Source organism: Macrotis lagotis, chromosome 1 (assembly GCF_037893015.1).
Source record: "Macrotis lagotis isolate mMagLag1 chromosome 1, bilby.v1.9.chrom.fasta, whole genome shotgun sequence".
In the NCBI taxonomy this organism is placed as follows: Eukaryota; Metazoa; Chordata; class Mammalia; order Peramelemorphia; family Peramelidae; genus Macrotis; species Macrotis lagotis.
The window spans coordinates 96086637-96113606 of record NC_133658.1 but is presented as its reverse complement, the minus strand read 5'-3'; the positions used below and the strand labels follow the sequence as shown (position 1 = coordinate 96113606).

The window sequence follows — 26970 nt, the reverse complement described above, 5'->3', positions numbered from 1 at the left end:
GCTTTACAAATACTTCTTGCCTTGACTATATCAAATCCTCCACTCCAAAAAACTTTGCTTTTGGTCTCTTGAAATCAGAGTATGTATTGTTGCTTCTCTGTCCTTACCTATGTAAATTTACCTCATATAATTTGCCCCTATTTCTCCTTGCCCACATATTTCACTCTATTTCCTTTTCTCATCCTATCTTTCCTAAATTCCCTCTCTGCTCCTCTTTATTTGTTGAAATCTTACCATTCCTTCAAAGGCTCCATAAAGCCTTCTCTAGATAACCTACTTGTAGTAACAAATGTAGTTTTTGATGTTAATCCATCATTTATTCCATATTATCTTGTATTACTCATTATAATTTTTGCATATATTTTGTCATCTATATTACATATTCCTTATGGGGAGAGATCATGGTTTTCAACCCTAGCACTATGTAATATTTTGCACATAATAGACAGTTAAGACATGTTTGTGGGTCAACTGATTGTTGATCTCTTTTGTTCTATTCATAACCAGCTTGGGGATCTTGGTGGGGTTGATTACTATTACATCACATAGGATTCTAGCTTTGCAAGAAGCATGTTTCCATGAAAGAGCATTAATAATTAATGCATTTTATGCAATACCACTACTGGGTCTATACCCCGAAGAGATGATGAAAAAGGGTAAAAACATCACTTGTACAAAAATATTCATAGCAGCCCTGTTTGTGGTATCAAAGAATTGGAAATCAAGTAAATGTCTTCAATTGGGGAATGGCTTAGCAAACTGTGGTATATGTATGTCATGGAACACTATTGTTCTATTAGAAACCAGGAGGGACAAGAATTCAGGGAAGCCTGGAGGGATTTGCATGAACTGATGCTGAGCAAGATGAGCAGAACCAGAAAAACACCATATACCCTAACAGCAACTTGGGGGTGATGATCAACCTTTATGGACTCACTCATTCCATCAGTGCAACAATCAGGTACAATTTGGGGCTGTCTGCAATGGCGAATACCATCTGTATTCAGATAAAGAACTGTGGAGTTTGAACAAAGACCAAGCCCATTAACTTTAATTTAGGGGAAAAAACCCTGATATCTTATTGTCTGATCTTGTTATCTCTTATACTTAATGTTTCTTCCTAAAGGATATGATTTCTCTCTCATCACATTCAATTTGGATCAATGTATACCATGGAAACAATGTAAAGACTGGCAAATTGCCTTCTGTGGGGGGTGGGGGTGGGAGGAGGGAAGTAAGATTGGGGAAAAAATTGTAAACTCTAAATAAAATCTTTTAAAAAATAAAAAAAATGTATTTTTAGTTTATTTCTGGCTCTGCTGCTAACTAGTCTTGCATCTTGGAATAATCATATAACTTCAGTCTCTTCATCTATAAAATGAGAATAATAGCACTTCTTGCTTACAGGACTGTTGTAAGGAGAAAATAATGATTTCAAAGTAATTGATTTCAAATGCTAAGTAAGGTAGATTAGGAATTTTTGTCCCAATAATTAAGCCTCTCTTTGAGATCTGTATGGTTGGTTTTCACCATTGAAAACCAAGATCTTCTTTGAGGTCTTGATCCTCACACCATGAGGAAGAAGATAGGTTGCATATCTGGGAAAATTTTGCTCTTTTAATATTATTTTCCAGTCCTGGGGGTAATAGCATGGTGATGAAATTAACAATATAGGCTGACCTACAATCGCCTGCTTTGTGTTGAGATCAGTACTCTTGCTCAGCTATCAGCTTTAATGAAAGCGTTTCTGGAATTAGAAGTGTTGTATCATTTTTCTTTTCCAGTCTTAGTCCCAAATCTCTCCAATGATGATGTAATGCACCCTTTTCACTCTCTGGGTATTAACGAAGAAGGATCTTTTTATTGATGATGCATGAATCACACCTAAGGAGATAACTTTGAGATATAGCTATCCATTAACTACTGTAATAGTTTGTTTCTTCCAGTTTAACTATGTAGTGAAAGAATGTGAAATCAAAACTGAGGTTTTTGCATCTAGACTCATTTATCAGACTTCTGTCTACTTAATCCCTGCTAACTCCTCTCTCTTACAAGGTTTGGTTGTTTGAGTACTGATTTCTTTGCATATTGTTTGGGAACCAGTATATTCTCACCACAGTATTCTGATATTTCTCCTATGGAAGATCCACAGAACAATGTTATGGAAAATCTGACTGGCATTAGTGGGCCTATCTTTTAATTCCAGAGTTCCATAGTGACATGCAAGTATTAGGGCCCTAGACAATAGACTTAAATTTCTGCTTATTCTAGGAATATATGTTCGACTTTTCTTGCTGCCATGGCCATATTAGATTGCTTGAACCCTGGGTTATACTTTTTTCAGGGAAATCACTTAGTGGTATCATGCTTCTCTATATTTCTTGCATTCATAATTTATTTTCTTTTCTGTCTTTCTTTCCTTTTTTTAAGTTTTTGCAAGGCAATGGGGTTAAGTGATTTGCCCAAGACCACACAACTAGGTAATTATTAAGTGTCTGAAGCTGGATTTGAACTCAGGTCCTCCTGACTCCAGGGCCAGGGCTCTATCCACTGCTCCACCTAGCTGTCTCACATTCATAATTTCTAACACAATAATATTTTATTACATCCATGTACTACAATTTTGTGTAGTCATTCCCCAATCAAAGGACATTCCTTTGTTTCCAATTCTTTTTAATCAAAGAAGAGTTACTTAAACATTTTGGTGTGAAAATGCAATGTAAGTACTCATCAGAGTAGTAGAAACTGTACAAAGCAAAGGAAATATAAAGATATGGTTCCTGCCATCAAATATTCAAGTCACTCTTCACTCACCTCCATTAAAATTTTTTAAATTTATTTTCAACATTATTTTTAAAATTTTGAGTTCCAATTCTCTCTGTCCCTGCCACCCTTCTCCCATCCACTCAAAGTCAAGCAAATAATATCAATTATATACATGTTAAATCATGCAAAACATATTTCCATATTATCCATATTGTAAAAAATAGAAAATGAGAAAATTATACTTCAATTTACACTCCAAGTTACTCAGTGCTCTCTCTGAAGATGAAGAGCATTTTTTAAAAATCTTGAATCTTTTGGAATAGTTTTGGATCATTATACTAATCAGTACTAATCAGAGTCTATCATAGTTCATCATCATTGCAATATTACCGTTACTATGCACCATGATCTCTCAGTTCTTTCACTTCACTTTGCATCAGTTCATATAGATCCTGTCATGTTTTTTTCTAAAACCACCTCCTCCCCTCCTTGTTATTTCTTATAACACAATAGTATTCTATTGCAATCATGTGTTTCAACTTGTTCAGTCTTTTCTCAATAGATGAGCATCCCCTGAATTTCCAATTCTATTCTATGACAAAAAGAGCTGCTATAAATAATTTTGTACTTATAAGTCCTTTTCCTTTTTTTCCCCTTGATCTCTTTTAGTTACAGACCTAGAAATGGAATTGCTGGATCAAAAGGATTGCAGTTTTATAATCCTTTGAGCATAGTTCCAAACTGTTCACCAGAATGTTTGTACATTTGGGGCAACTAAATGGCAAGTGGTTAGAGTTCTGACTTGGAGTCAGGAAGACATCTTCCTGAGTTCAAATCAAGACTCAAACACGAATTTGGTATGTAAACCCAGGCATGTCATTTAATTCTGCTTGCCTCATTTTCCCTATAAAGTGAGTTAGAAAAGAAAAATGGGATATCACTCTAATGTCTTTGCCAAGAAAACTCCAAATGGTATTACAAAGAGTTGGACATGATTGAAACAGCTGAAGAAAAACAATTAATAGCTTGTTTGGACCAGTTCACAACTCTACTAACCATTTACTAATGTACCTATTTTTCCTCATTCTCTCTAGGGATTGTCATTTTTGATAGGTGTGAGATGGTACCTTACACTTGATTTAATTTTTTATTTCTCTAATCAATAATGATTTGAAGCATTTTGTAAGATTATAAATAGATTTAACTTCTTTACTGGGAATTGTTTGTTTTATATATGAATATTTCTCTATTTGTTTTTCCAACTACATACAATGGTAGTTTTTACCAATCAATTTTTGCAAGGTTTTGAGTTTTACAATTTTTCTCCCTCCCTCCACCCCTCAACAGAAAGAAATCTGATAAAGGTTGTATATTTGTAACCATGTGAAACATAGATTGATATTGAGTGTTTTGTAAGAGAATAACCAGATCCAAAAGGAAGGCAAAAATATTAGAGAAAACAAAATTACATAATACATGACAACTTTTAAAAATTGAAGATAATAAGTTTTGGTTTGATTTAAACTCCGCAGTTCCTTCTCTGGATAAGAATGGTATTTTCCATCATAAGTCCCTTAAAATTGTCTTTGATTATTGTACTATTGAAATGAACAAATCCATCATGGCTGATCATCATCCCATGTTGTTAGTGCATATATTGTTCTTTTGGTTCTGCTCATTTAACTCAACAATTCATGCAAATCTTTACAGGCTTATCTGAAATCCCATCCCTCATGATTTCTTATAGAACGATAGTGTTCCATAACATACATATGCCACAATTAGTTCAGTCATTTCCCAATTGTTGGGCATTCCCTCAATTTCCAATTCTTTCCACTACAGAAAGAACTGCTATGAATATTTTTGTACATGTAGGACTTTTACCCTTTTCATTGTGTCCAAAGGGCAATAAAAATGTATACTCTTTTATCAACTAATACCACTACTGGTTCTATAACCTGATAAAAGAGTATACATTTTTATTGCCCTTTGGACACAATTCCAAATTGCTGTCCAGAAAGGTTGGATGAGTTCACAATTTCACCAACAATGCATCCCAGTTTTCCTACATCTCCTCCAACATTGATCATTATCTTTTCTAATCATATTGGTCAACCTAAAAGGTGTGAGGTGGTATTCCAGAGATGTTTTATTTTGCATTTCTCTAATCAACAATGATTTGGAACAATTTTTGATAACCGTAGGCATTTCTCAGACAAAAAATCATAGATAGCTTTGATTTCTTTGTCTGAGAAATGCCTTTCCATATCTTTTGACTTTTATCAATTGGTAATGACTTGTTTTTTAATAAATTTGATTCAGCTCTCTTGATGAGTCCTTTGTCAGAAACTAGTTGTAAAAACTGTGTCCCAACTTACTACATTCCTTTTAATCTTGGTTGCAGTGGTTTAGTTTATGCTAAAACTTTTTGATTTAATGTAGTCAAACATCATCCAGTTTGTTTGTAATAATGTTATCTACGTCTTCTTTGGTAATAAACTGCTCCCCTCCCATAGATCAGACAGGCAAACTGATTGATTTAAATATTACCTTTTATGTCTAAATCCTGCACCCATTTCGACTTTATTTTGGTATAAAGTGTGAAATGTTGAATAGTTTCTGCCATACTATCTTCCAGTTACCCCAGCAATTTTTATCTCAGAAGCTGGGATCTCTGGTTTTATCAAACAGTAGATTATTATAGGCATTTACTGCTGTCTCTTTTGCACCTTATTTATTCCATTGATCCATCACTCTATTTCTTAACCAGTACCAAATAATTTTGATGACTGATGCTTTAAAATAAAATTTTAGATCTGGCAAAGCTAGACCACCTTTCTGTCCAATTTTTTCATTAATTCCCTTGATATGGAAATTATCTTTTATATCCTTGGACTATTTATTGATTATGGAATGGCTCTAATTTTTATAAATCCAACTTTGTTCACTATGTATTTGAGAAAAGAGATCTGTATTAGAGAAACTTGCTGTAAAATGTAGTTTCCCTGATCATCCATTTGAATTAGGTCTCTTTTTTGCACTTCTCTGTCTGGGATCATGATTACTCTCCCTGACTTTTTTAGCATAATAGATTTTACTTTACCCCTTTATCTTAACTCTCTTTGGATTTCGTGTGTCTAATAAACAACATATTGTTGGATTTTGATTTCTAATCCATTCTGTTATCCCCTTCGATTTCATTCGATTTCAACCCACATTCATTCCACTCTCACTCTTAATTAAAATTACTGTGTATTTTCTTCTATTTTGGTTTTTCTCTCTGTCTCTCCTCTCCCTTCTCCTCTTCCAAGGTCTTTCAGTCTGTTTTGCTTCTTGACTACTGAGTCTCTTAACTTGCTTTCTCTCTTATCTTCTCCTCCCCCTCCCCTTCCCTCCTCCATTATCCTCTTCCCCTCCTATCTCCCTACTGGGTAAGATCAATCTCTATAACCAACTGAGTATGTATGTATGTATGTATTCATGTATGTAAATATGCATCTATTCTTCCTTCTTTGAATCAATTCCTATAAGACAGATCTTCACACATTGCCCTCTACTCCAACATTTCCCCTCCACTATAAAAACTCTTCCTTGCATGTGTCTTTCATGTGTGAAAAAATTTCCTCATTCTACTTCAACTTGTCCCCTCTCTCAGTGTAGCCCTTTTACCTATACTTTCATTCTTTGGGTTATCATTCCAACAGAACTGACTTATATTCGTGCCCACTCTCTATACCAACTTTTTTTTAACTGCTATAATAAAAAAGTTATTAATAGTTACATGTATCATCTTCCCTTAAAGGAATATCAATAGCCAACTCTATTGAGTGTCTTATGATTGCTCTTTAATGATTGCCTCCTTATGCTTCTCTTGAATCTTTTAATGCCTAATTTTCTATCTTTTCATCAGTAATGCTTGAAAGTCTTCTATTTCATTAAACATACATTTTTCCCCTGAAGGATTATACTCAGTTTTGCTGGGTAGGTAATTCTTGGTTGCAGTCCTATCTCTTTTTCCAAGTCCTTTAAAGTGAAAGCTGCTAAATCTTGTGTGATCCTGTGGCTTCACTATATTTGATTTGGTTTTTTTTTCCTGGATGCTTGCCATATTTTTGGGATTTGGGAGCTCTGGAATTTGACTGTAATATTCCTGGGGATTTTCATTTTGGGATCTCTTTCAGGAGCTTATTAGTAGATTCATTCAATTTTCATTTTACTCTCTGGATCTAAAATATCAGGATATTTTCCTTTATAATTTCTTGAAATTTCTTGCAAAGACATCATAATATGTAAGTTCTTTTTTTTGATTATGGCTTTCAGGTAATCCAATAATTTTTAAACTAACTCTCCTTTATCTATTTTACAAGTTATTTTTCTAATGAGATATTTCACATTTTCTTCTACTTTAATTCTTTTTTTATTTATTTAAGTCAATAGGGTTAAGAGCAACTTGTCCAAGGTCACTCAGCTAGGCAATTACTAAGTGTCTGAGTCAGATTTGAACACAGGTCCTCCTGACTCCAAGGATGTGCTCTACCCACTGCACCACTTAGCTATCCCCCTGTTTTTCATTCTTTTAACTTATTTTTTTTCTTGATGGCTAATGGAGTCATTAGCTTCCACTTTCCCAAATCTAATTTTTAAGGAATTATTTCCTTCAGTGAACTTTTGTATCTTTTGTCCCTTTTGGTCAATTCTGCTTTTTAAGGATTTCTTTTCTTCAACGAATTTTTGTGCGTCTTTTACGTCTTTTATCATTATGTCAATTGAGATTTTAAAGGTGCTAGCTTCTTCAGTATTCTGGGAGTGCTTTTTATCTCTTTCATAATTTTTGGAGCATTCATTTCTTTCCCCAACATTTCTTCTACCATTCTTATCTCTTCCATTAACTCTTTCAGGAATTCTTGTTGGATCTGGATGCAATTATAACTTGGTTGTAGCTGTTTCAACATTATTGTCTTTTTATGAGTGTATATATATAATGGTCTTTGTTGTTTGCTCATTTTTAAATAGTTTATTTCTTGACTTTGAAATTTATGTTAAAATTGGGTCTGCTCACTTAGGTTTGGGGAGTCATTTTCCCAAGCTTCAAACTTTATCCTGACAATATTTTCAAATCTGCAAGTTTTTGGTGCTTCCAAGGTTGCTTGATTCAGGGAGAGGTGTGGACACTGCCTTCCTGGTTTGCACTCTGGTCTTTGTCCAGGAAAGGGCCCCTGTTTTCATGAAGCCACAGGTGCTATGTACTAATGTTAGTACTATGACCAGGGTTCCTTTTTCTTTGTGACTGATGAGAAGTACTCCTCTCCACAAGGAACTGCTGCCTACAATTGCTTATGGACTGAACAGTTGTCAGTCAGTACCAATTGCACCAAATGCCAGCAAAAAGTCTCCTATAATCTTTTTCTTACCTGCTGTCTGACTCCCCTGTCTCTGGATTGAAAGATTCCAAAGATGCTACTGCTGCTTCTATTGTACCTACCTCCAAAACCCACCATTGTCTTAAGATGGGGAAAAAAAATTCACACTGATCTCTCATTGACTCTGCATTCCAAAATTTGATTTGAGGAGCTATTTTAAAGGTGCTTAGAGGGGAATTAGGAGTGTTCAGCTTGATTGCTACATTAACTCTGCCATCTTGGTTCTGCCTCTTAACCTCTATTTGAAAAATTCTGGTTTTTGAGGATTTCTTTTCTTCACTGAATTTTTGTGCTTCTTTTATCATTAGATCAGTTGGGATTTTAAGGGTGCTAGCTTCTTCAGTATTTTGGAAGTACCTTTGGGAGTGTCTATATATGTGGGTGTATCACCTACTGCACAAGTTTTATTGTGAGAAAAGAGTCTCCTAAAGTTTAAAACATGATTATTATAGCATACACATATATTATATATGTGTATGTTTCTGTGTGCATATATGTATCTATGTGTGCACATATGTATTTGTGCGTACACACACACACACACACAATATTGGACCTATGATTTTACCAATGAAGGAACTCCAGGTAAAGAATTTCCTCTACCACTACAGATCAGTACCTTCTCTGCAGCTTACAGTCTTAAGAGGATTTTCTAGGGGCACTGAAAGATAAAATGACTTGCCCAGAGTCATATGGCTAATATATATTAGAAGTGGAATCTGAACTCAAGACGTTCTGACTCCAATGTCAACTCTATTTAGTAAGCCATACTGTCTCCCAATTATAATTATTTTTATTTGTGCCTAATGTATTTTTGTATGTATGTGATTGTATGTGTGTTTCTACTTCATCTCACCTATACACATTTGCAACAACTTCATCACTTCCATCATCCTTGTTCCTGATTTTCCATATGATTAATAATAACAGAAATTTTGCAAACCAAATTTGAAGGGGACCACTCAGGTCCAATTCCTTACAGTCTTCTTTGTGTAGGGCTGTCCAGTCCAAATTCTGAGTTGTCACCTGCAGTAGCTTGTCCTTTTAGTCCATTAGCAGGAGTCGGAAGGAACGTGCTTCTAATCGCAGAGCTCAAAGATTGAATCTTGTATGCATTGTCTCTCCCGTTGGCTGCAGCTGGCCCTGGGGTTTGAACCTTTGTGGGTTCCTGGCTGGTGTTTGGGGGAGGGCAGGCAGGAAGAGTGCGGCCTCTCTGTTCCAGACATGATTAATGCTTTGATACTATCTTGATGGCTTTAGGAGACACCCCTGTGTGGACTGGGATGCTACTGGTTGACATAAAAATGATATATTTTTTCAATCTGTTTCATGGTGGCAGTAATTCAGACAAGGAAATGTCTTTGCCTTCTACTGGAGCTTTCTGCCATTAAGAAGAAAAAATATCACAGAATATTATGGGGAGAATTTTCCACAGAACTTAATACATTAGTAACTAGGAGCTCAGAAAATGAAACACTATAAATTTCTGATATTGAACATATGGCCTTTTCTCCCTCCAGAGCAGTAATGATTATCTCCCCTCCAGAAGCCACAGAGCCAATGTGTGCTATGTTGAGGGAGAAAACAGCTGGATGAAGTATTTTTAAAAAGAATATTATTTTTAAATGTTACACTGTTCTTCTGATTTTTCTCCAAAACACAAACATATTCCTTGACTTTCTTGATATATTGTCCATTTGCCCAGACTACCTGTATCTTCAGAAAGGATGGAATCAAGTCAAGGGCTCAGATAATATCCAGAGGTTATACAATGCCTTCTTCCTACCCAGCCCTAATTCTTAAATGCTCCCAAGTTCCCTATGTGACAACTAGCTCAATATGACATGGTATCTTCTGCTCCAACTCCTGTTCTGCTGCTATATTCTCTGTTGAAGTAAAGTCAGAAATCAAATTTGAAATAGCAACAAGGATTTGTTAAGTGCTTGTGATGGGGCAGACAGCACACAAACACAAAAATGAGTCAGTTCCTGCCCTAAAGAAGCTTATCTTCTCTCAAGCAACAAAGGCTGCAGGGTGGGTTTAATCTGAGATCTACTATAAGTGATAAGCAAAACCGGGATTTAAAGAAAAAATGTTATCACATTTCCTAATGGGATCAATATCTATTTGGTGTTCCAATATGTCAGGAACACAATAATCAACTAATCAATCAAAAATATTTATTAAGTACCTACTCTGTCAGATGTGTGCTGGGGATATAAAAAGAAGCAAAAAATGTCCCTGTACTCAAGGAACTTATAATAAATTAAAGGGCAATTAGGTGGTGCAGTAGACATAGCACCAGCTCTCCAATCAGGAGGACCTGAGTTGAAATCTGAACTCAGATGCTTGATAGTTACTAACTGTGTGACCTTGGGCAAGTCACTTGACACTGACTGCCTCACATCTAGGGGCAGCTTCAGTTGATACTGGATTCAACCTCTGGACTCAGATGGCTCCAGATGAGAAAATGAGACTGGTGACTTAGCACAGCACTTCCTCACTCAAATCCTATTGACATGCATGTCATGGTATCACTTCCCTAATGTCATGGGAAAATGAAGGACAAACATCATCATCATCATCATAAGACAAATAAAGAGCCAAGACTTGGAGGTCAGAAGGACCTCCTCAAAAGTTGGAAGTACACTTGAGGAAGTACACTCAAACACAACACACAGACTTAGACACAATCCCTGGTAGTACATTTTACACACTTGGAGAACTTTCACTTAGGTCCTGACTCTGCTCTAACAACAATATTTCTGAAACAAGGGCTGTCACAACTCCCTAAAGGTTATAGAAAAGTTAAAGGGAAGAGAATATTGGAGAAGCAAATCACTTAACTGTTTGCTATAGGTTGCTAAGTGGTTAGCACTAATTGCATCCTCTCATTCTTATTAAACTATGACAAGTCAACAAGTCTATTATTATGCATATGCCAGGTAATGTACTAAGTGCTGACTAAGGATGTTCAACAATTATTTCCCCTTGCCCACAAGATCAAGGGTAAACATAGTCTATCATTCAAGGTCATCCAACAACTGGCCATACTCTCCCTATCTAACCTTGTGTCATTTCCCCCTCTCCAACAAAATGAACCAGATTATTTTCCTTGTTATAACCAACACATGCCTTATTCATTCTGATTGCCATACTTTGACTTATATTGTCTCCATTCAGAATTGCCACCCTCGGGCGGCTAGGTGGCGTAGTGGATGAACCACCTGCCTTGGAGTCAGGAGTACCTGGGTTCAAATCCGGTCTCAAACACTTAATAATTACCTAGCCGTGTGGCCTTGGGCAAGCCACTTAGCCCCATTTGCCTTGCAAAAACCTAAAAACAAAAACAAAAACAGAATTGCCACCCTCTATTATTCCTACATAGACAAAGTCTTCCAATTCTTAATGACCCAGTTCAAGTATCACTTCTACCCTGAGATATCCCACAAATGCTTCAAAACCCAACAATCTTCCTTATTCTAATCTTCTACCAGGCTTATTATCTATACTCCTTATCTTACCAAACCTATATATTGTCTTCCATTGTTACGTAAGTAATTAATGTGTCTTATCTGACCAGTCAAACTATGAAAGCAGAGCCATAGCTTATAGTTTAATATATTCACAGTTTCTAGCACATGGATCAGGACATAGTAGAAATGTAGTAAATAATAATAATTATATTATATTAGGGACAGCTAGGTGGCACAATGCATAGAGTACTGGCCCTGATGTCAGGAGGACTGAGTTCAAATCTGTGCTCCAATACTTAATAATTACCTAGCTGTGTGACCTTGGGCAAAACACTTAATCCTGTTGTCTTGCAAAAAAACAACAAAAGAAATAAGTATAATAAAAGGTAATTTACAAATATGATCTCATTTGCTTCTCAAACCTGGAAAGTAGGTATTATCATCATCATCATCATCATCATTATTATTATTACTATTATTACTATTATTATCACTATTTTGTAGAAGAGGAAACTGAGGCAGATAGAGATCAAATAAGCTGCCAAGAAAAACACAACTAATAAGTAAATGAAGACAGATTTGAATTCAAGTTTTCCTGACTCTAAGCTCGCTGCTCTATAAATTACAACACCTGACTGCCACTTAATACTGTTCCGTGAACACATGGAAAAGTGAGTAATGAATTCAAAACGTATTATGCACTTGTTACACTAGCATATGTAAAACAACATGCTAAGCACCATGGGAAATTAAGTTAAGAAATAAAATACTGGGGGCGGCTAGGTGGTGCAGTGAATAGAGCACCAGCCTTGGAGTCAGGAGTACCTGGGTTCAAATCTGACCTCAGACACTTAATAGTTACCTAGTCGTGTGGCCTTGGGCAAGCCACTTAACCCCATTTGCCTTGCAAAAACCTTGAAAGAAAGAAAGAACGAAAGAAAGAAAGAAAGGAAGGAAGGAAGGAAGGAAGGAAGGAAGGAAGGAAGGAAGGAAGGAAGGAAGGAAGGAAGAAAGAAAATACTGTCCTTGATCTCTGTAAATCAAAAGAAGGGAAGTGTGGGTTTTAACCTCATATATTGAAGGTAAGTAGAGCCTTCAATGGCTATTCCTTCAGGGAAAACTCTATCCAGAATGGTCTTCAATTAACTACAAGAAATCCTAGTATCTCCCAAAACTATCTCCCTAGAAGATTAAATCTATCCAAGAATCCAGGGTCCATTGCCCCAGTCTAAGTGGTTAAGAACCAAGGGCAAGAGTGAAACTTATTGACTCTGCATCCTCCACCCAATTGGTTTACACTGTCCATTTCCTATTCTCCATGACCAGAGACTCTTCCAGAGAAATAGGGCCTTTTGCATTTTCAGGGGGCAGGGAGATAATTAGCAGCTCTAAGCCAATTTCTTTTAGAAGTTATGTCTCAGCTCGAAGGCTTCCTTGCCCCATTGGGTTTCTGCTCATTCCCCATCCAACCTCCCAAGTGTTGAGGGAGCATCACAGGGGAACAGAGCAATTTGTTGATCATTCCTTTCTGACTGCAGTGAAGGCTCCACATTGTTCTCTTGAGAGCTCATGCTTATCAGCTATTGTTTTGCTTCTGAAAAAGAAAAAGGAAAGGAAGACTGTGATGGGAGTGATTGACTGAGCCAGTACAGATTCTTTCTGAGCCAGGGAAGTTAATCTAACAGCTTATTCACAGGAGTTCTCTGGATAATGAAGTAAACACACACTCCACCAAAGCTTCAGTATCTCATGGGGGAGAGTGAGGAGGGGGAGAATAAAAGCCAACTGTGATTTTTAATGCCCACGATTAGAAGGCTATGAGTCTAGTAAATCTGTTTTAGGTCCTAAGGAAAGCTATGAGAACATAAGAAGTAAAGGAGGAAAGAAGGGGGTGGGGGTTAGAACCAGGGCATTAGAAAACTAATGTTTTATTGTTTTATTCTTTAAAGGTTTTGTTGGTGTTATTTTTTACATTACAATAACTTCCTAGTAATACCCCCTCTCAAATTATAGCAAATAAGGACAGTCAACCCCCTGGAAATACAGCTTTGTATAATATTTCATTCCACACTTACAGTCATCACTTCTCTGTGAAGAGCAAGGAAGAATGTTTCTCCATTAATACTCCAAAGTTATAAGTAGACATTACATTGATAAGTCATGATTACAGTCTTTCAGTATTATTTTCTTTTACTTTATTGTCAGCCTAATGCTTCTCTGAAATCCATAACTAATGAGAGATGGGAAGACCTTATTGAGAATCTCACACAAGATAAGAATTTGTAACTCCAATATTAAAACCTTGTGAAAGAGAAACTCCTTGAAGGTAAGAATGACATCTTTTTCTTAAATATCCAACAGTACCCAGCATAGACTTATAAGAGGAATTCAGAAACTGGGGATTTTAGCTTCAAGGATCTGAAGAACTATCTTGGCTCCAAAGAATGAATCTAGAGCTAATGGTGGAAAGTAAATTTTAAGCCACTCTAAGGAATAGCTTTCTATCACTTCATTCATACAATTGGTAGACAGTGATTTCTTCATAGTACCACCAGAGTTCTCTACGATGTAGAGAGAGAGCTGTCCAAAAATGAAACAAGCTATGCTAGTATAGAATGAGTTTCTTATTATCACCAACGTTCAAGAGGAAGTGGTATGACCACTTGTAAGTATTAAAGAGGGGAACCAAGTTCAAATAAAAGTTGGATTGTATGTTCTTTAAGGCCCCCCTCCAACCCTAAAATTCTATGATTCTATAAATGAAATTGGTATTCATTCTGAAAAACCAGCTAAGAAGCACCAAAGATGAGGTGTATTGAACAGACTTTCATCTTACCTCAGCTCAGTACCATGTCTGATATTTGATGATAGGTGTTTAATAAATGTTTGTTGACTAACAGAATAGAAGAAGAGGAAAGAGGGGCCATTACAAATTAAAGCAAGGCGGTTTTCTGACAGTGAGGAAAAAGTGATGTTAGATGGTACAAAATGTAAAGTGCTGTACTTGGGGTCAGGAAGAGTTGAGCTCAAATCATGATTTAAACACTTTCTATGTCTGAGCAAATTACTTAATTACTGTCAGCCTCAGTTTCTCCATGTGTAAGAATGGGAATAATCACAGAACCCACTTGCCAGGATTGTGCAGATCAACAGAGATAATATTTATAAGTGGCTTTACAAAGCTTAAAGCAATATAGAAATTCTAGCTATATATAAAACCCTGAAATTGGGTGATCAAATGAGACTGTTGAATCTCAGTCAGAACTTTTGAACTAGAATAAGGCAAATACTATCATTCCCATTTTGGAGATGAGGAAATTTAGGTTCAGAGGAATAAACCTGGAGGGAGGTACCCCTTGAAATGTCACAGGGTTCCATCCTTGATATTTTTCTGATCATCATTTATCAGTGACTTAGATGAGATGATCATTATATTTGTGGGTGATACAATAAAGTATTCGAGCCTGGAAGAGAGATAACATGTTGCATGACAGAGTTGAGATCCAAAATGATCTTTATAAGTTATAATGGAGATCTGAAATTAATAGATATTAATGAAAAATCCTACCCAATTTCTTTTTTTTTAATTTATTTAAGGCAATGGGGTTAAGTGCCTCACAGCTAGGCAATTATTAAGTGTCTGATACCAAATTTGAACTCAGGTCCTCCTGACTTCAGGGATGGTGCTCTATCCACTGCACCACCTAGTTGCCTCCTTAAAATCCTACCCAGTTTCAAAAAATCAACTATACAAGTAAGAACGGGGAAAAAATAATTTGGAGTTTTAGTGAGCCTGCAAGTTTAGAGTCTGGAATACTATGTGGCAGCCAAAGATCTTAATGTGAAGTTAGGTAGCATTGGTATGAAGCAAGATAGTCCTCTTATATTGAGAGTTTTCTCCCTAGAATGTCTTATTCTCCACACCACATTGATATGGAGCACATGCAGAGAAGAACTACCAGAATGGTGAGGAGAGTATATCATTTGGAAGAGCTGAGGATTCTATTGATTTATGAGATATCCAAATACTTCAAGTATTAGAAAGATTGTTATGAAGGAAAAGGATTGGACCTGGGTGCAATGAATAAAAATGGCAGGGAAATATATTTTAGTTCAATTCAATGCAAAAAAACTTCTTAACAATTAAGACTCATGGGAACTATGGTCTCCAAAGAATTAAAGTAAGGGATCACCTAAAGGACATGTATAGGGGAATGGTGAAAATAAGCAAGATGTAGCACATTGCCATCCAAGAATGTAACAGAGAAAGATGTCATCAGAGGTAAAATACTGGAAAAAGTAGACTGATAATATAGCAGGATTGAGAAGCTGAGAAACAACCTGGATTATCCATTAGTAACTTTGAAATATTGATAGACTGAGAAGAAGGTCCCTAGAAAGTTGAGCAAACACCCCATGAAGAGTTTATGACTGAGAAGGAATGAATAGTTTGTGGTCTGAACCATTCAAATCAATAGGATCATTGATTTATGGAAAAATTGAAATATGACTCTCCCAAAATTGAAAGGGTTGCCTTTGAAGAGTACAGACTTTCCTTTCATTATAAATCTTTGAGTAAAAGTCCCTGTTGAAGATGTTTCAGATTGGATTTATGCTTGGGCAGAGGTTAAATCCAGAGTCCTCCCATTGATGCCTCAACCCTGATTCCCCACTTTTTGGATAGGTAGGGGTATTCCTGCATGGAGGTAGGGAGATAAACTTGATGATCATCACAAGTATTTTCTCAAACACACAGATTTCATAATGGAATTGGTTAAAGGGAAAAATGTGCTCTATGAAGAGGCTTTCCATTGCACATAAATTTTCATAATTGAATTTTTATCTATCTTTTGCATCCCATAACAATGATACTTATCAAGTACCTACTATGTTTCTAGCCCAGTATTAGGTAGGGTGAGTAATACAAGAAACCAGGTAGTTCCTGGTCTTTATGAGCTTGCAATTTTGCTAAGAAAATGCTAGCATATATAAAATAGTTAAAGAACAATGCAATAGAGTATATGAAAAGGCCAAAAAAAGCCATACAACAAAGACAATAGGACAGTTCCAGTTGACTTAAAAATGAACAGAAACTTACAATACAGATAGAACTGAGATCCCTTAACCTAAAGAATAGATGACAAAGGTTGAGAGATTATAGAAGAGTTTTCAGGCATTTGAAGATTCATCCTACATATTTTATTCATCTCCACAGAAAATTGGAAAAAGAAAACAGTCTCTAGGACTGGTTCCAGGAAAATTTGTCTCTACTCTAGCCCATTGGAGTAGGCTGCTTTCTACTGGGGATGCTTCCAAAGATCCCCATGAGGCTTTGGATTTCATTAAGAAAAGACAATATGAATAATGATGGACACAACTGACTTGAATCAATAGTTCATATACTACCTATTTGATAGTTACTGATAATATCAGAAGCCTCTTTTCCCACACTTCTGAACTCTCTCTGAAACCCCGTGGCCTGCTATCAAATTGCAATTTCTCAATTGCTTCTGTCCTTCTCTAGGAAATGCATCTAAATTATAACCCTGGTGCCCCTTCTAGTCTTAAGATTCTATATTTAGTATACTCTGGTCTCCTGCCTTAGAATTATGTCAGAAGTCTGTTTCTGGCAAACTTCCTCAAATCTTTTTTAAAGATATATAGCTACTCTTTTGCAATTATTACCTCAAAGGACTTGCTTCTTGGCAATCCACAGAATTCCCATAGATAACGATTTTCAATTCAAATATTTGTTGAGCACCCACCGTGTGTGTGCCTAACCCTGCAAATGGAACTGTGATTTATGGATCAAAGGACTTGGGTTTGATTATCAAGTTGGCTACTTGGTATTTGTTTAGCCTTGAGCAAAATACTTCACATCTTTGCGTCTGTTTCCTTATTTCTATTATGAGGGTGTTGAATTAGATGATGACTAAGATTCATTCCAGCTATGGTAAAATGCAAAAGACAATCTTTTACCCTTGAGAAGACTTATAATCTAGTTGGAAAGATAGGTTTTGGATGCATGAAACCATTAGAAAGCAGAATGTAAAGTAATTCAACTTGGGTCTAAATCTTATGCCATATGACACACAGATTCCAAGAAGAGAGTTATTCAGTGCAGGTGGAGTATTAGGGAAAATTTCACATAGGAGGTGGGGTCTAAATTAGGATTTGTCCTGGCATACCCAGGCCCTGGGTGGGGTTTCCTGTACTTTGCTTCACGAGTTGAGATTTCAAAGTTTCTCCCCTACTCTATGCCCAGAAATCCTGGGACACCTGCTTATAATCATTTGTGTTTCTTTACAATATTGAGGTCAGAGGTATAGCTTCTCTGATAGATAATGGCAGCCAGTTAAGACTAGCAAAAAGCTATTTTGCTTGATGTATTAGCGCCCTATTTTAGAATAATCCTACTACCTTGATTCTTTAGTATTTACAATTTCTGTAAGTACCGATTACATTTTCCAAGTCAAAGTGGGGTAAAATTAGTGCATTGTATCCTGTTGTTGATGCTTTCTGGAATACTCAGTCTTACATGTTTGAACAATGCCATCCCCATGTAATTTTAAAAGGTAAGAGCTTGATTCTTTGAAAAACACTTAGACGGACGGAATATTTTACATATATCTCACAAAGGGAAAATGTGTTACGAGGGTATTGGGGCTCATCCAATTGAAGAACAAAATTTACTGAATAGTGAATTATGGGTCTGATTCAGCTAGCCTGATGCTGGCAGAGAGAAGGGGGGTATAGTGGCATTTGCCTATGGACAGGTTGACAGTTGTTGGCAGGGAGGGGTAATGGGCTGGGGAGGTTTTGAATGGACTTAGGTATGCTCTTGAGCCAATACATAGCTGTAATAACCCCACCTATTCCCAGTTTTACTTCTAGTCACATCAGAGAGGCTCTGATGATTTTTAGATAACATGGCTTCAGAGGCTGTCTGTTTCCAATCTCTCTCTGTCTCATCTTTCACACAGCTGGCATAATCATCTTCCTAATGCACCTATATGATCACTTCACTCCCTTGTTCAAAAAATACCAGTGCCTCCCAATTGCCTACACTATACAATATGAGCTACTTAGCCTAGAATTCATAGCTGGTCACATTTTGGCTCCAACCTATCTTTCAAGTTTATTTCTTACTAGGCAAGTAACAGTTGAGCCAAAGTGATTCCCCAATCTTATCCAACTTCCAAACCCAGAACAAATTCCCTTCCAATCTCTATCTACAGATATCTTCCACAGCCAGTGCAGATGTCACCTTATCCTAAAGCCCTCCCTAATTCCTCCCTCTCCTCCCAGGAAGTGGATGATTTTGATTGAACCTCTCTTTTACACTTTAGTACAGTCTGCATTGCATAACAATTATTTGCACATTATTGGACGATACACTTTTTAAAGGTAAGGAGTCAGCATTTGTTTTTTTTCCACCTTTATATCCCCAGAGACCCTTAAATGCTTTGTTGAATTGAACTACAATTTAACACTGCAGTGAAATATTTTTTTAAATTAGATATTGAGATTTGTAGTTTAAAATTTGAATTTGATTTATTTCAAATGCTATAGGAGTTCAGAAGAGACCTGGAGTAGTCAGAAAGAGATAGGATGTGAGCTGAGACTTGAAAAATAGGGAGGATAGCAGTATTTGGCTCACTACATCAGAACAACAATTCTGTTAGCAAACATCTGCGCTGCACAATGAGGAATTGGAAGATGACTGAAAAAAAAAGATAGCATATATGGGAATATGTTTATATATACACAGATACATGTGTATCTGTATATATATGCATATATCTATACATCTATATCAATATATCAATTTATAGATTAGATATAGACATAGATGATATAGATATAGATATAGATATAGATATAGATATAGATATAGATGATATAGATATAGATATACAGAAAAATGTATGTGCATGCCTTCATTCATGAAGCCAAGATCATCCATTGCATCCTGAACCATCACAGTCATTTTGTCTTTTGTCTTGCTCCTGGACTTTGATGACTCTAGAAGAAAGATGGAGGCTGACGATTTTGAGCAACACTACCTCACTTAAATCCAATTCAATCCAATTCAAGAGAGTTAAGATATTATCCGCTGATGTCAATGGTCCTCTTTGAAGCAAAGGATGACTAGGAAAAAATATATATGTACATATATGCATGTATATATATATACATACATATAAACAAGTGATGCAAGTAGCATATAACCTGTTCCTATAGTGCATATGAATATATGTGCATACATATTAAAGCTAATGTTGAACAAGAAATTCATGGGCATGGTGACTAACATTATAGGCATTTAACAAACACTGAATGAATAGGACCAAAGATTTGGAGCTTATAGGAACATTAGTGATCATCTAGGGCAAAACCCATCATTTTACAGATGAAGAAACTGGAGGCCTACAGATGTTTGATAGTAAGTAGCAGAGCTAGGATTTATACCCAGATCCAGTGAGATCCAAATCTAGTGATCTTTCCATCCTATCCCCCTCTCTACATTCTCATGATGTGAGAAGGTAGACAATAAAGGCAATCTAATGTGTCATCCTCTTCCAAAGGAACATTAAGCAGCCCTATAATCTAATTTTGGACACAAAGGATATTATAGAACATTAGGCATAATGCATGAATATATTGTGTGTATGTGTATATATACACATCTGTGAGCAGTTGCATGTTGGACTGTAATATTCTAGATTGTTGTATCTACTCAAAAGAAATTGGATTTTGAGTATCAGCTCCACATTGTAATCTCAGACTGATTTTTCCTATCTTCAGATCCTCAATATGCAGCTTGGAGAGACAGCCTCCTCTCTGCTGCCAGCTGGCTGAATCCTCATCCTACTGAGAGAGAATCCTGCTGCCAGAGTCTCTAGAACTAATGCCACAGAGGCAGAAACCATGGGTGCCTGGTTAGCTCAACAGGTTGCATCTCATCTATTGATGACTGTGAAGGAGAGATCCAAAGAGGCTTTGTCTGCTAGAAATGAGAAGCAGGAAGAATGAATTATGGGTGGGTTAGCTCCACAAACCAGCAGAACCTAGGGGAGCAGGTCCCTGCCCAATACTTTCTGAAGAGAAGCACAAGAACCAGCAGACAATGAGACATGCATTTTTCGACCTAGACAATCCAGGAATTTGCTTGACTATGCACATTTGTCACAAGGGTTTTGAAAAGGGTTTGGTGAGAGCAAGAAAAAATAAACAATTGACAATGGAAAACATAGTAATAAAAAAAGAACCAGCAAACAGTAACTGACTACCACTTTCTTTTCAAATTGCCTATTATATATAAATCCATGTGCAAGTTAGCTAATACCAAAATTGCAATTCTTTGAGTTTTTCTAGAATTTAGGGGCAAGAATTCCTGAGAATAAGGCCCTCCCTAATAATGATAGCTGCAGCTTAAATAATAGCACTCAGGATTCATTTCTAAAAATATTGAAATTTCAATTGACATTTCTTTTTCAGTGTCCATCACCAACAAACTCATCATTTAGCCAAAACCTCTCTCTCCAAAGTTAATAATGATTTTTAAGGGTTTTTTGCAAGGCAATGGGGTAAGTGGCTTGCCCAAGGCCACACAACTAGGTAATTATTATTAAGTGTCTGAGGTTGAATTTGAACTCAGGTACTCCTGACTCCAGGGCCAGTGCTCTACCCATTGCACCACCTAGTCACCCCAATAATGATTTCTTAATTGGCAAATTTAAAGGTCTTTTCTCAATCCTCATCTTCTTGGCTCCTTTGCAGCCTTTGGCATTAATTGATCATTGTTTTATCCTTGAAATTAGGTTTCTATGTCTCCACTCTCTTTCTCCTTCCTATTAGACCTTTTCTTCTCAGTCTCTTTTGTTGGATCTTCATCTAGGTTATACCCACTAATAGTGAGTATCCCACAAGGGTCTATCCTGAGCCCCCTTCTATTCTCCCTCTGTATTATTTCACATAATGATCTCATCACTTTGTCATTTGTGTGCTGATAATTCTTAAATATACTTATCCAGCCCTAACTTCTCTGCTGACCCCTAGTCTTGCATCTTCAGTTACCTACTGGACAACTTACATTGAATGTCCTACAGAAATCTTAAATTCAACATGTCCCTAACAGAACTCACCACCCCCAGCCACCCCCAAGTCCTCCCTCATTTCCAAATATTTTTACTACTTTCAAGGACATCACTATTCTCCCCATCCCTGAAGCTTACAACCTAGGTGTCATCCTCAACTCCTCCTTTCCTTCACTTCCCATATGAAATCTATTATGGATTATTGATTTTCACCTTCATTAGTATCTCTCATATGGCTCCTTCCCTGCTCTGTCACTACCACCACCCTAACACTACTTTCATAACAAATAAACAGGGGGATTTCCATGAAAAGCTGGGGCCACTTGGTAAGATTTGGACCCATAATAGATTTGGGCTTTTTTTTTTCAGAAATGGTCTGCATACAGACTGTCCAGAAGAGAGACAGAATCTAAATGTCTCTTTGGGTCTTTTTATCTGAGACTGATAATTAAGCTCATAATGATTATATTTGTCCTTCATTCTCAAAGAAGACCATGACATCAAGGAGGTAATGCCATAAAAAGTACATCAATTGGATTTGAATGAGAGGATGCTGTGCTAAGTCATCAGTCTCACTTTCTCTTCCAGAGTCATCTATGTCCAGTGGCCAGATATGAATCAGGACAACTGGAGATTACAGTGGGTACAAGGCAATGAGGGTTAAGTGATTTGCCCAAGGTCACATAGATAGTAAGTCAGTGTCTGAGGCTCATTTTGAACTCCTGTCCTCCTGTATTCACTCTGGTGCCACCTAGCTGCCCTAAGGTCATAATAAATACTGATCTACAATTACATTTTTGACTCTTTGAAAGCCTCCAAAATCCAATGGATTAGTATTTATCAATACAGATAAACTCCATTTTATGCAGTAAATTTGTTCATGAAAAGTTGTATAAGTAAAATATTTGAACTTAACTTTGTGGATAATAGTATACTGGGTAACTATTTTTAATAATGTTTTGAAAAAATCATAGGCACAGCACACTTTTAAAGTTAATCTGCATTATTATTATTATTATATCTCCATAACTTTAAGTATATATATAATCATCAAAACAATAAATCAATCCCTGATTTGTAGTATTTGCTGATTTCCAAGGTGTAAATGCTCTTTACAATGAAAATTTAACAACTGGCTCCTGCACACCCTGACTGTGGGTCAGGGGAGAGGGACTGAGAAGATATTGTTCATATTAATCACAACCTTAATTTTTCTTTCCCTCTCTCTCTCTGGTGTGTCAGTGGTGAGGGGGCTGGCTAATTATTCGACTAACCTTCAAGCCAAGCTATGTGGGCTGAGATAAAAACTCAGTCAAGCTTGGCATAGACTGTAAAATTTTCCAATAGGATCAAATCAAATGAGGAGAAATAGGGTGCAGCCGATTCAGTACAGAATAAATCCTGGGACCAGATAGTATTCTAGTTGGTAAAGACAACCTTGGGGCTGGGACACTCTGCAGAATGTTAACTCACTTGAGATGTCTGAAGAATATTTAATCTATTATAGCACCAACTAGTAAATTAAGGTGGCATACTTACAGTGCCAAATATTTATTTTTGTATATATAAAATAAGTGAATTTGTTTTAATTAATTATGCATACTTGTTACCAGAAATTTATATGCCTTATCTTTCTCTCTTTTCCCTCTGCAACATAGGAGGGAGAGGGTTTGGGGATGGGAAATGTTTCATGTACTTTCAGATGAGGTCATTATAATTTTGTTACATGATTCCTCTCTTGGAGTAAGGATAATCTATAAATATTTGCAATATAAAAATGAAACATCAATAGTATTATGAAAATTAGATATTTTGCACATATTTTTGATAATCTGCTGTTGTTCAGTCATTTTAGTCATATCCAACTCTCCATGAGCCCATTTGAATTTTTTTGGTGGCAAAGATAAAGGAGTAGTTTGTCATTTCCTTCTTCAGCTCACCTTACAAATAAGAAAACTGAGGCAAAGAGGGTTAAGTAACTTGCTCAGGACCACAGAGCTATTGTCTGAGGCTAGATTTAAACTCAACAACATGAGTCTTTCTGACCCCAGAATCGGTACTCTATCCACTGCACCATCTAGCTGTTCCCCATGCTTACCTCTAGCCCTGTGTTAATATTTTTGTAACAATAATATAAGCTAGCATATAAATGGCATTGTAAGATTTTCAAAGCAATTGATATAGATTATCTAGTTTGGCCCTTATTATAGCCTGGTAAGGTCAGTTATTATCTCCATCTTATAGAAGAAATGGTAATTCAGATGAATTGTGCTGTTAAGTGTCTTGCCTCCAAACCCAAGCATTTTCCTACCATACTATGATGTCTCTCTTTGGGATTTTATTCTGATGCTTGTCAATAAGATTCTAGAATAAGAACAATTAGTTTCATGAGAGCATGTAGCAGAGTGTAGGAGGCAAAGACAGGAGTAGAAGTTTGAAGTTATAAATCTCTTCTGTTGACAGGAATTTGAATGCTCAGGGCAGATGATCTGAGTAACAGAATATTGAGCTTCAGTCTCGACAAAGTCTGAAATCCAATGCTAAGGCAGTCAAAGATATTAGCAAGAAATTCAGTGCTTGGCAGGCTTCCCCTTGGGAAGGATCCAGAATTAAGCTGATTACCTAGGAAATAGAAGGGTTGGGACTGGATGGGTTTCTCAGATTTTGTTAATTAAGGAACCATTTTGGAGTAACCCTATCTTTAATGGGAATAATCACTACCATCCCCCCTCTAATTGATCTGTTTTGTGATTTTTGGATTTTTTTCAAAATGTCTAGCACATGTTAAGCTTTCAAATATTTGCTGAACTGAATTGAATTAATTCAGGGACCACCCATTTAAAAATATAGGTTTCCTTGTGTTCAATTGACATCTTAATGCAAAGGACTCCTAGCCAACCCTGTGTTCTCTTCTGGGGTCATCCTGCATGACTAACTGTCCATTAGATATTTTGAACTATAAATTTCATAGGCATGTCAAACTCAACATATCCAAAACTGAAATCATTACCTTTCTCCAGAAATCCACCTCTCTTCTGATTTTTTTATTATCTAGGGCACTGCTTTCCTTCTAATCATTCAGATTCATAATTTCGGTGTCACTCTTGACTCTTCAATCATGCTCACAGGATATAGCCAAACATTGTCATTTCTGCCTCCATAACATCCTTCATAACATCCTTCATATGTGTCCCCTTTTGTCACTCACACAGTCATGGTCCTGACTCAGGTTCTTATCATCTCTTTCCTGGATCTCTTAATCAGTCTCCCTATCACAAGTCTCTCTTTATGCCAATCCATTCTCCACTCATATGCCAAACGTATTTTCCTAAAGCACAGATCAGATCATGCCACCCTCCCCTGTTCCTTCCAAACTCCAATGACTCTCTATTACCAAAGAATCAAAAAGGAACTCTTTTATTTAGCATTTAGACTCCTCATAATCTGGTCCCCGTACCCCTTTCCATTCTTCTTATACATCACTTTTGTTGTTCTGCTCTCACCTAGGATTCGAAGAAGCTGTAGCATACTAAGCGACTATGTTATTTAGGCAGATGGGCTAAACCAGGTTGAGAATATTCAACAGGTCTCAAACCCATCAGTGAGCTAGGGGAATGTCTATCTTAAGCAAGTGAAAACTTTCCCAGGAGGAATGGGCAGATGAGAACAATTTCTTCCAACAGTCAAGAAGGAAACTGAAGTAGGTACTGTGCCAAGGTCATTCATTGACTCCCAGACCATCATCATTAGTCTTGACTTTTGTCTTCCATGATCTAGAAGAGAGAGAGAGAGAGAGAGAGAGACTGAGAATTTTGTGCTGCTTTGTCTCACTTATACCCAATTCATATACAAGTCAAAACATCACCCTGTGATAGTCCTCCTCAAAAAATGAAGAACCAATAAGAATATAATTCTTCACTACACACACACACACACACACACAGAGAGAGAGAGAGAGAGAGAGGGAGAGAGAGTCACATGAACATGCACACAGTGGCAAAACTATACTGGTCAACTTACTTCACATTTGTCTCTTAGAATTCTTGGCTTCCTTCAAGTCTCAGCTAAAGTACCATCTTTTGGAGGGGACTGTTACTGGTCCCCATGGCTGCTAGAGCCTCTAATATTATCATTTGTCTTCTATAAATGGTTCTTATATATACCTTCATATGTATGATGATTTACTTATTAAACTATAATCTACTGAGGGCAAGGATTATTTTTTCTTTTTCTTCATATCTACAGAGTTTATCACAGACCCTGGCATAGAGGAAGCTCTTAATCAATTTTTGTTTATTGATTGTAGAGGATGAATGAAACATTTCAGGCAAGACAAGCCATTCTCACTATTTACCATCCTTGTCCAAACCACAGGCAATGACTAATTATACTTGGAGCATCAGTGCCTATCTCTGTGGCTACTGGTATCAAACGCAAATATAAACAATGCTAATAATCATATATAAAGATCCCTGTGGGCTACATATTGACTTAGTTTTAAAATGTAAAACCATCTATGGGCTTTTTTTTGCATCTTTACTTATTTTGATAAATATTTCCCAATTGCATTTTAATCACACAGGAGGATTGTTAGTCTATTCGAGTAGACAGCAAGTTTGACAGCTCTGCTGAAAACCATGAGTACTTCTGCATTTAGATAGTTTTTCTTCAAGTTATCATCCATCCTCTAGACAAGTAGCTACTCCCAGACTCCTTGTCCAATCACAGAGGCACAAAGAAAGGACCCCATTCCTTAAAGTATCTCATTCACCTGCTCTATTGATTCCTGAAATTCTTTAGCAAGAGATAAAATCCTTCATTCAACAATGAGAAGTCAACCTTACAATCTAAACAAGCTCCTGGGAGAAGGAACACAGTAACTTATCCTAAGGTATAACTGACTGACCTTTAAGCCTTTCCTTAGATTAGGTTTTGATTAGGAGAAGGCAGGGGAAGAAAAATGGAGAAACCCTACTGGTTTATTTTCAAGTTACAATTGTGAAGTACTAAGTAGTTTTTGGCTTGGCTTAAACAAAATATATCATTTAGGCTAGGAAAATGGCAGGATCATTTCTATTTTTGAGGAAGAATGCCAACTTTCATAAGGTACAGATTTCTATTTTATGATCAACCATAGCTACATGTACTTCTCAATAAAATCTACTCACTTTTCCAAAGACTCCAAATTTGTTTTACTAAATAGAATGG

General features: G+C 36.6%; 1 long non-coding RNA gene across 2 annotated transcripts in view; it reads left to right on the top strand.

The window, feature by feature from the left end:
- Nucleotides 1-26970, top strand: part of LOC141513864 (uncharacterized) — a 187859-nt gene that overhangs the window by 74993 nt on the left and 85896 nt on the right. Inside the window, exons 2-3 of one of the 2 annotated variants that reach the window (XR_012475896.1) lie at nucleotides 13868-13988; nucleotides 20471-20909. This is a non-coding gene — a long non-coding RNA (uncharacterized LOC141513864). Of the gene's footprint in view, nucleotides 1-13867; nucleotides 13989-20470; nucleotides 20910-26970 lie in introns of those variants that run through there. The other variant, XR_012475897.1, reaches the window with a different exon arrangement.